This window comes from Eumetopias jubatus, unplaced genomic scaffold, assembly GCF_037043125.1.
Source record: "Eumetopias jubatus isolate StellerSeaLion01/CBP00866 unplaced genomic scaffold, mEumJub1_p1.0 scaffold_7, whole genome shotgun sequence".
Lineage (NCBI taxonomy): Eukaryota > Metazoa > Chordata > Mammalia > Carnivora > Otariidae > Eumetopias > Eumetopias jubatus.
The window spans coordinates 75,532,364-75,542,622 of NW_028274813.1; positions in this window are offsets into that span (position 1 = coordinate 75,532,364).

Genomic DNA, 10,259 nt, shown 5'->3' on the forward strand with positions numbered 1-10,259 from the left:
GACACTGGAGACTTACTGAAATGTTAAAATGTTAAAATATCCACTACCCTTAAGGCTTTTACATTTTAGCACATACACAAAAATAGAAATAATTTTAAAAGTACTATAGGGGTCCCTGGGTGGCTAAGTCATTAAGCATCTGCCTTCAGCTCAGGTTATGATCTCAGGGTCCTGGGATCGAGCCCCGCATCGGGCTCCCTGCTCCACGGGAAGCCTGCTTCTCCCTCTCCCACTCCCCCTGCTTGTGTTTCTCTCTCGCTGTGTCTCTCTCTGTCAAATAAATAAATAAAATCTTTAAAAAAAAAGTACTATTAAAAAATGTCAAGTAAGTAGTAGAATCATAGAATTCATGAAGCAAAAAAGATACCCAGAGCAGGGGTGCCTGGGTGGCTCAGTCGTTAAGCGTCTGCCTTCAGCTCAGGTCATGATCCCAGGGTTCTGGGATCAAGCCACGCATCGGGCTCCCTGCTCTGAGGGAAGCCTGCTTCTCCCTCTTTTACTCCCCCTGCTTGTGTTCCCTCCCCCTGTGTCTCTCTCTGTCAAATAAATAAATAAAATCTTTAAAAAAAAAAAAAGATACCCAGAGCGTTAGAGTGATCAAAGCTTTCTTCAGAAAGAAATCAAGTCCTAGGTGTGCCTGGGTGGCTCAGTTGGTTAAGCATCTGCCTTTGGCTCAGGTCATGATCCCAGGGTCCTGGGATCGAGTCCTGCCTCAGGCTCCCTGCTCAGTGCGGAGTCTGCTTCTCCCCTTCCCTCTCCCCTTCCCCCTGTTCGTGCTTTCGCTCTCTCTCTCTCTCTCTCAAATAAATAAATAATTTTTTTAAATAAGCAGTTGGAAAGGGGAGTTTCCTTTTTTTTTTTTTTAAGATTTTAAGAGAGAGATAGCGAGAGCGGGAAACACAAGCATGGGGGAGCTGGAGAGGGAGAAGCAGCTCCCCACTGAGCAGGGATCATGATGCAGGGCTCCATCGCAGGACGCTGGGATAATGACCTGAGCTGAAGGCCGATGCTTAACCGACTGAGACACCCAGGCACCCCTCAAATAAATAAAATCTTAAAAAAAAAAAGGAACCAAAACTTATGCCACACTTTAAGATATGGAATAATTTATTTAGATAACTTCATATATGGGCTTAAAGAATTTCCATAATACATAATATAATGAAATATAATCATGGGGCGCCTGGGTGGCCTCAGTCTGTTGAGCGTCCAACTCTTGGTTTCAGCTGGGTTCCACACTTGGCAGGGAGTCTGCTTGAGATTCTCCCTCTCCCTCTGCCCCTCACACACACTCTCTCTTTTTCTCTCTCTCTCTCTCTCTCTCTCAAACAAATAAATAAGCCTTTTTTAAAACAAGGAAATATAATCAGGATAATATATATAATCAAGAAGTATCTCCCAGTCTGGAGCAATGTTTGATGAACTATTTATGGATGTAATGATAACAGTCAAAATCAAAGCAAAAACAGTGACTACCATGTGTAAGACACCATAATAACTTCTTTAAATTCATAATGTTATTTGATATTTACAAAAACCATAAAAGTTGGTATTTTCAGCTTTTTTGGCAATGAAGGAAATCCAAACCAAGAGAGGGAAAGCAACAAATTAGAACAATAAATGATAGAACTAATACTGATTCTCTGATCTGCCTCTCAACCAGTATATAGAGAAGACTTCTCTTTTCTCATGACTTTCTGATTGTGTGACACACCTTAGTCTCTTTCTGGATGTCCCATGTTCTTCTGTCAGCATCCTAGCCAGAGCTAAGTGAGAGAGAATGAAGCTTTGTCCTCAACTGTTCACAAGCATTTGGGCTTCTTAAACTACTTCAAACATATCTACATGTTTTTCCTACAAAGGAAAAGTATCAGATATAAGGTTTATTTTTGCATATGACTTAAAAAAACTTAAGAGAGAGAGAAAATTCAAAAAATAAGTACAAATCAATCCTGACATTTTTTACTACTTATGATAGAAGTAGAAATGCAATTATCCAGGCTATATAAATAACCATGATAGGAGAAGGCAAATCTATATAATACCTGCATCTCGGAGCATTCTGGTTGAGTTCCAGGCCAGTTTTGTCTTGATCCATATGTACTCCATTTTGCTTCCCATAGAAGAGATTCAGATCTCACCACTCTCTAATTAATAGAAAAAACAAAGGCCCTCTGTCTCCATATCAAGAAATGAAATAAAGCCCAGAATTAAACCAAGTCATATTTTATTCCCTCTTAAAAGACAGCTTCCTAATCATTCAAAATCCCTTTTTTGTTCTCAAGCTTAGATAGCAATCGAGAGAAAAAAAGTAATTTCTGTTTCTGACTGCATGTCCTTTTTCTTCTCAGTTATATTCATTCTTGCTCATTAAGCTCAACTGAAGCTGCTTCTATTGTACAAGATAATATATTATTGATCTCTATACAAAACAATCCTGTCACCAGAAACATCTATTCAATACTGATCTTTGGGGATTTAAACATTGTATACCAGTATCCCTTGGATATTTCTATATTTGTCACCCATCTGGCTCACTTAAAGACCTAACATGTAACTGTTTCCAAAGAGTTAAACATTATTTAACATTCCCCAGTTAAAACTAACATTACTTCATGCACAGATAGCTATAAAAATGTTATTACTTTAAGAGATATGTCTAATTGGCACACAGGAGAATACTGACTGAATGACACTGCATAGATTTGGGATTACCAGTATGAGTTCGTTTATTCAAGGGAATTTTCATTCAGAATCCTGGCAGACCAACAGAGGAAACTATTAATGAGTCACTGAAGAGAAGAAAAAGTGACCAAAAAAATTTTAAGAAAACGCAATTTTCTTTACTTAATTTGAAATATTTATTTCATAAGTAAGGCTAAAGAAGGATTTCCAAGGAACATGTGAATATACATTGTTTTATATTTATGTTAACCTCAACTCTGCCAAAGAACCATGGCAGTTAAAAAAGGAACCTTCAAAGAAATCCCCAGGATAGTGTGTGTGTGTGTGTGTGTGTGTGTGTGTGTGTGAATTATTTGTAAATCTGTTCTTCTGCTTTACAATCAAAAGCTACCATATCCATAATATGGAAATGTTTAACTGCAGATTCTACTACATGATCTACAATGTCACATTAAAAATTATACGAAAACAATAAATCGTGAATCACTACATCTAAAACTAATGATGTGTTGTATGGTGACTAACATAATATAATAAAATTCAATTTAATTTAAAAAATAAAATAAAAATAAAAATAATACTTTTAAGTCAGAAACAACCATACTGTGTTTGGACCTGGTTATGAATTAGGAATCAGAAGAGAGATCAATTCTATTCATATTTGGCCAGTATCTCACCCTATATCTTCAGATAACTCACTTCATATCTCTATAGTGTTACTTTCTCAACTGTAAAATGAACATGCTCTAGAAAATGATTTCTGCAGTCCCCTCCAGTTCCAAAATTTATGTCATATGCAACTGTACTATTTTCATTGATTAAGGGGAAAGAAAAAGAGTACAAAAAGAGGAGATAAGTATCAAAGGAAAAGTATCAGATATAAGGTTTATTTTTGCATATGACTTAAAAAAACTTAAGAGAGAGAGAAAATTCAAAAAATAAGTACAAATCAATCCTGACATTTTTTACTACTTATGATAGAAGTAGAAATGCAAATTGTAAGAAATAGTATATCTGTTCAGTATGAAGGGGAGAGAGAAAAGAAAATATTCTTCCATTATGTACAGCCCTATAATAACCTAACTCCAACACTCCTAGAAGTAAAGAGGAATAAAAGCTTTACACAAACAAAGAAAAAGAAATTATCTGATGAGAAAAAAAAATCCTACCAAATTAAACACAGTTCCATATGCTCACTGACATGAAACTCCTACAAAGCAAATTAAAAATTTTTAATAAGAAAGAGTCTAAGATTACCACAGACAAACTTTATGCTTTCTAAACTGTAAAGTACCCAGTAAGCGTGAGGTAACTTTTAAAAGAAAAAAAAATTAAATTAAAATTAAAGAGATTAAAAATAAACAGAGCCAGCACAAGTTAAAAAAGAGAAAATAAACTTGAAAACAAATGGCAGGGAACAGACTCCAGAGAAATATTGCCACAGAGCCGATGAAAATTAGGACCAAATATTTTATCATGAATTTTTTAACTTACAGGATTGATCGACTTTATTTTTTTAAAAGGATACATAATTAGTAATTTAAAATCTCAAAAAGATATGACAAAATAACAGAAAGACATTAAATATAAACAGGCATATCTCAAGAAAGAAATAGTAGAAAAGATTATTCATCATAAATAGGTAAAATTGTAAAGAGACCAGGGGAAAGCAGATACTGCTGAAAATGCAGTAAGGAGAGAGAAAGTTAGGGACAAGAACCCAATGAAATGGAAATGCACTAAGCGATTAAAGGGCATAGAGAGAAGCTACAGATATGAAAGACTCAATATACACATAATTGGGGTCCCAAAGAAAATACAAATGAAACAGAATCATCTTAAGGCTATCATTTAAAAAACTTTACAGAGGGGTGTCTGGGGGCTCAATCAGTTAAGTGTCCTACTCTTGGTTTTGGTTCAGGTCATCATCTCAGAGTTCTGGGATCAAGCCCCATGTCAGGCACCATGCTCAGCAGAGAGTCGGCTTGAGATTCTCTCTTCCTCTCCCTCTGCCCTCCTTTCTCTCCCCCTCTCTCTCAAATAAATAAATAAATAAAATCTTTTAAAAATAAATTTTTTTGCAGAAATAAAAGAAGACTTGACTTTCCAGACAAGGAAATAAACAAAAAGCCTGGCACAAAATGTTCAACACAGATATTAATGAAAAAAATTATTTGGACATCTAGCCAAAAAAAATTTTAAATTACTTACTAATAAAGGAGAAAAATTAAACCAGCCATAGCATCATTCAACATCAAGAAAACACTGAAGGGAAGAAAGAAAGAAAGAGAGAAAGAGAGAAAGAGAGAAAGAGAGAAAGAAAGAAAGAAAGAAGAAAGAAAGAAAGAAAGAAAGAAAGAAAGAAAGAAAGAAAGAAAGAAAGAAAGGAAGGAAGGAAGGAAGGAAGGAAGGAAGGAAGAAAAAGAAAGAAAGAGAGAAAGAAAGAAAGAAAGAAAGAAAGAAAGAAAGAAAGAAAGAAAGAAAGAAAGAAAGAAAGAAGGAAGGAAGGAAGGAAGGAAGGAAGGAAGGAAGGAAGGAAGGAAGGAAGGAAGGAAGGAAAGAAAGAAAGAAAAAAAGAAAGAGAAAGAAAAAAGAAAAAAGAAAGAAAGAAAGAGGGAGGGAGGAAGGAAGGAAGGGGGAAAGAGAGAAAGAAAACACTGAAAGAATCCTTACAAAGACCTCAAGTTAAAGAAGAATCTCATAAATGGTCACCCTGTTTTTCAAGTATAGGTATAACAGGAAAGTATTTTTGAATAGGAAAAATGTAAAAAAAATTATTGAAAAAATCATTAGAGGTCAAACTTTCAGTGAACCAGAATAAACATTGAATTTATTTCATTATAGAACTAAAGCTAAAATTAAAAATAGGGATAATCTTTACAAGGCAGGATGTGAAAATTACTAACCTGACATTGTAGAAATGGTACAAGTAAAAGGTGAAAAAGCAAAGGAAAGAATAAGTACTGTTATTAGTATGATTTCCTCATCTTTCAGAATGAGGGTCAAAATACATGATTTTAAATTATTAATCAAGTAATGGATATTTAGGTATACTTAATAATGCAAAGATAAGGGGCACCTGGGTGGCTCAGACAGTTAAGCATCTGCCTTCAGCTCAAGTCACGATCCCGGGATCCTGGGATAAAGCCCCGCATCAGGCTCCCTGCTCAGTGGAGCCTGCTTCTTCTTCTCCCTCTGCCTGCCACTCCCCCTGCTTGTGCTCTGTCTCTGTCTCTCTTTCTGTCAAATAAATAAATAAAATCTTTAAAAAATTGTTTTAAAGAAATAATGCAAAGATAAATACAAAGAAAGGTAAAATAACAAATTAGATGTGAAAATGAGGGAGGAGTAGAAATGATCAAATATATTAATTTCATCAAACACTAGAATAAAATCATCAAGCTTCATTTATCAGAAGAAAATGCAAATGTAAAACTAAGGAAATAGCTATGTTATTTGTCCAAGGATATTTATTCCTGTTTTATATTCACTTTGGATTATACCTGTTATCATTATAATGTAAAATTCAAAATGAATATACAACTTGATTTCACTTATGTATGGAACTTAAGAAGCAAAGCAAATGATCATAGGGGGAAAAAAGAGAGAGGGGGGCAAACCAAGAAATGGACTCTTAACTACTGAGAATAAACTGATGGTTACCAAAGGAGGAGTGGGCAGGCAGATGGGTTAAATAGGTGACAGGGATTAAGGAGGGCCTTTGTTGTGATGAGCATTGGGTGTTGTATGGAAGTATTGAATCACTAAATTGTACACCTAAAACTATTATTATACTGTATGTTAACTAACTGGAATTTAAATAAAAACTTTTTTAAAAAAGATATGTGTTGGTAAACTTATGTGTAGAAGCATATTGAAAGGGCCATATGCTTAACTCATTGCAACTACACTATATACAAAATTTTTGTAACTAACATTTTCTTTCATTAAGATATAAGTGCCAGTAAACTTATAAAAAATATATATCTACAACAGGAATAAATGAATGCCTGTGGGTCATATAACTCTGGGTCTCTTTTGTTTAACAGATCAAGCAGACAAAAATATGTAAGATTATAAAAAATTTAACATATATAAATCAGGCAAATCTAAGTAACATCATACCCTGAAACTAAAAACTTAACCTATTCCAGGCGCCTGGGTGGTTCAGTCAGTTAAACGTCCTGGGATCGAGTTCTGCCTCAGGCTCCCTGCTTGGCAGGGAGTCTGCTTCTCCCTCTACCCTTCCCTTCTGCTCGTGATATCTCTCTCTCCTGCTCTCTCTCTCAAATAAATAAAAATCTTAAAAAAAAACTTATTCCTTCAATTTACCCATGGAAACCATATGTGTGATGATATATTATATCCCAATAAATTTCATATTCTAATAACAATCTAAGAAAATTTGAATTTAAGAATAAAGCCAGACTCCTGAACAACCAATGGATCAAAGAGGAAATCAAAAGGAAAATCAAAACATAGCTTGAAACAAACAAAAATGGAAACACAACATCCCAAAACTTATGGGATGCAGCAAAAGCAGTTCTAAGACAGAAATTTACATTACTACATTAAGGGGGAAAAAATCTCAAAAGAGTAACCTAACTCTGCACCTCAAGGAACTAGAAAAGGAACAAGCAAAGCCCAAAGTATGCAGAAGTAAGGAAATAGAAAAGGTCAGAGCAGAAATAATATGAAATAAAGACCAGGAAAAAAGTAGAAAAGATCAATGAAATTAAGAGCTTTTTATTGAACAAACAAAATTAACAAACCTTTCTCTTGGCTAAGAAAGATCATTCAGATAAATAAAATCATAAATGAAAGAGGAAACATTACAACTGATACCACAAAAATTCAAATGCTCTTAATACTACTGTGAACAATTAATTATATGTCAACAAATTGGATAACCTAGAAGAAATGGATAAAAACCTACAAATGTATAACTTACCAAGACTGAACCATGTAGAAACAAACAAAAAAAAAACTCAACATACTAATTTTGAGTAAGGAAATTGAATTAGTCATCAAAACTCTCCCCCAAAGAAAAGCCCAGGACCTGATGGCTTTACTGGTGAATTCTATCAAGCATTTGAAGAATCAATGTCAATCCTTAAACTCTCCCACAAAAAACTGAAGAGGAACACTATATGTTAATTAATTGAATTTAAATTTAAAAATTAAAATTAAAAAAATAAAGGAGTAGCTAAATAAATTATGGAACATACATATAATGGAATACTATGAAGCCACAAGAAAAGACTAGGGACATTGTACCTGTATGGATATAAAGTATCTTCAACTAGCAAGGTGAAGGATAGTGGATTTAGTAGGAAACCATTAATGTTCAAAAAAGGAAGTGGGGGCGAAGAGAGATAATACTTTATATTAGTACTTACAAGTGAATACAAAAGAAAAAGGTAAATTTTCTTACATCTAGGAAGAGGAAGTGAATGTTTGAATAATCTTATCTAATTTTGTATATAAATTTCATGTTCAAGAATGTTTATTTAAAAAATAAGAGAGAATACTTATTCCAAAGAGTTTCTTTTATTAAATCTTTCCCTCTAACCAGCTCTAGAAGCACTAGTATTTTAATTTCACATTTCCTCTAAACCTTTAATAGATAGTTGGAGATGAGAGGAAACCAGAAATGTCTGTGAGATTTAAGAGTATAATTTTAAAGTGGGAAACACTTTGACAGAAAAACATATGTAAAAGAAAAGAATTAAAAGAAAAACACAAGAATGTCAATTTTCCCTAGGTAAATCCCTAAATGTAATGTGATCTCAATACAGATATCATCAAGCTTTTTTCACGAGCTAGATAAATTGATTATAAGTTTCGTTTCAAAGATAAAAAAAAACAAGAATCGTTAAGTAATCTTAAAAGGGAAAATCATGGGGAGGAGGAGGAGGAAAGACTCTCTAACAGATATTAAAATATATTAAAAGCCTCTGTAAATAAAAATTAAAAGAATAGACAGATTAATGGGACCAAATAGAAAATACAGAAACATTCCCAACTGCAATTGGAAATTTAGTATTCACTAAAGATGACCTTCCAAATCAGTGGAAAATATATGGACATTTTAATGAATGACTTGAGGAAACTAGAGAAATGAGACTAGAGAAACATGTAGAAATGGTTATGTTAGTCCCATTTCTGATGCTATATAGTAAGATAACTTCCAAATGATGCAGAGGTTTAAATATTTTTAAATGAAGACACACAGGTATTAGAAGGAACAAGAATGAATTTCTCTATAACCTGAGAAAACATTTCTAATTATAACTCAAAATCCAAATGCAGAAAGAAAAGATAGCTAAATTTTACAATATAAAAATAAGAACCTTTGTACTGCCAAAATCACCATAAACAATGGGAAAATATATGCTACTTAAATGACAAAGTTTACCTATATCTAACATATGAAAGTTGTCTGAAATATTGGCAAATACCAAGAATTCGATAGAAAAATGATAAGGAGGTAGTTCAGAGATAAAGAAACGTAAATGCTGCAAGAATGACTTCATGAGGAACCTCCATACTGTTTTCCGCAATGACTGCACAAATTTGCATGCAGTTGTCCAGTTTTCCCAGCACCATTTATTAAAGAGACTGTCTTTTCCCCATTGTGCATTCTTTCCTCCTTTGTCATAGATTATTTGACCATGTATGTGTGAGTTTATTTCTGGGCTCTTGATTCTGTTCTTTGATCTGTCTATTTTTGTGCCAGGACCACACTGTTTTGATCACTACAGCTTTGTAGTTTATCTTGAAATCTGGGATTGTGATACCTCCAGCTTTGTTCCTTTTTCTCAAGATTGTTTTGGCTATTTGGGTATTTTGTGATTTACAAATTTTAGGATTTTTTTTGTTCTTTTTCTGTGAAAAGTACCATTGATATTTTGATAGAGATTTTCACTGAATCTGTAGATTGTTTTAGGTAGTATGGCCATTTCAACATTAATTCTCTCAATCCATGAGCATGGAGTATCTTTCCATTTGTTTGTGTCATCTTTGATTTCTTTCATCAATATCTTATAGTTTTCAGAATACAGGTCTTTCGCCTCTTTGGCTAAATTTATTCCTAGGCATTTTCTTTTCTGATACAATTGTAAATGGGATTTTTTTCTTAATTTTCCTTTCTACTATTTTGTTAGTAGTGCATAGAAATGCAACAGAATTCTGTATATTGATTCTGAAAAAATAAAAAACAAAATACCTGAAATGAAAATTTCACTAAGTAGAATAAACAGCAGATAAAAGACATAACAATCCTAACAATCACAGTAAGATAAGAAAACTATGACCAGGGAACCTGAGTGGCTCAGTCAGTTAAGTGTCTGCCTTCACCTCAGGTCATGATCCCAGCGTCCTGGGATCAAGCCCCACATTGGGCTTCCTGAGCAGGGAGTCTGCTTCTCTCTCTCCCTCTGCCCCTCCCCCTGTTCATGCTCTCTCTCTCAAATAAATAAATAAAATCTTAAAGAAAAAACCAAACCCAGAGTAAGCGGTAAACAGAAATAATAAAGAAAAGAGTATTATTAATAGAAAAGAGAAAAATAAGG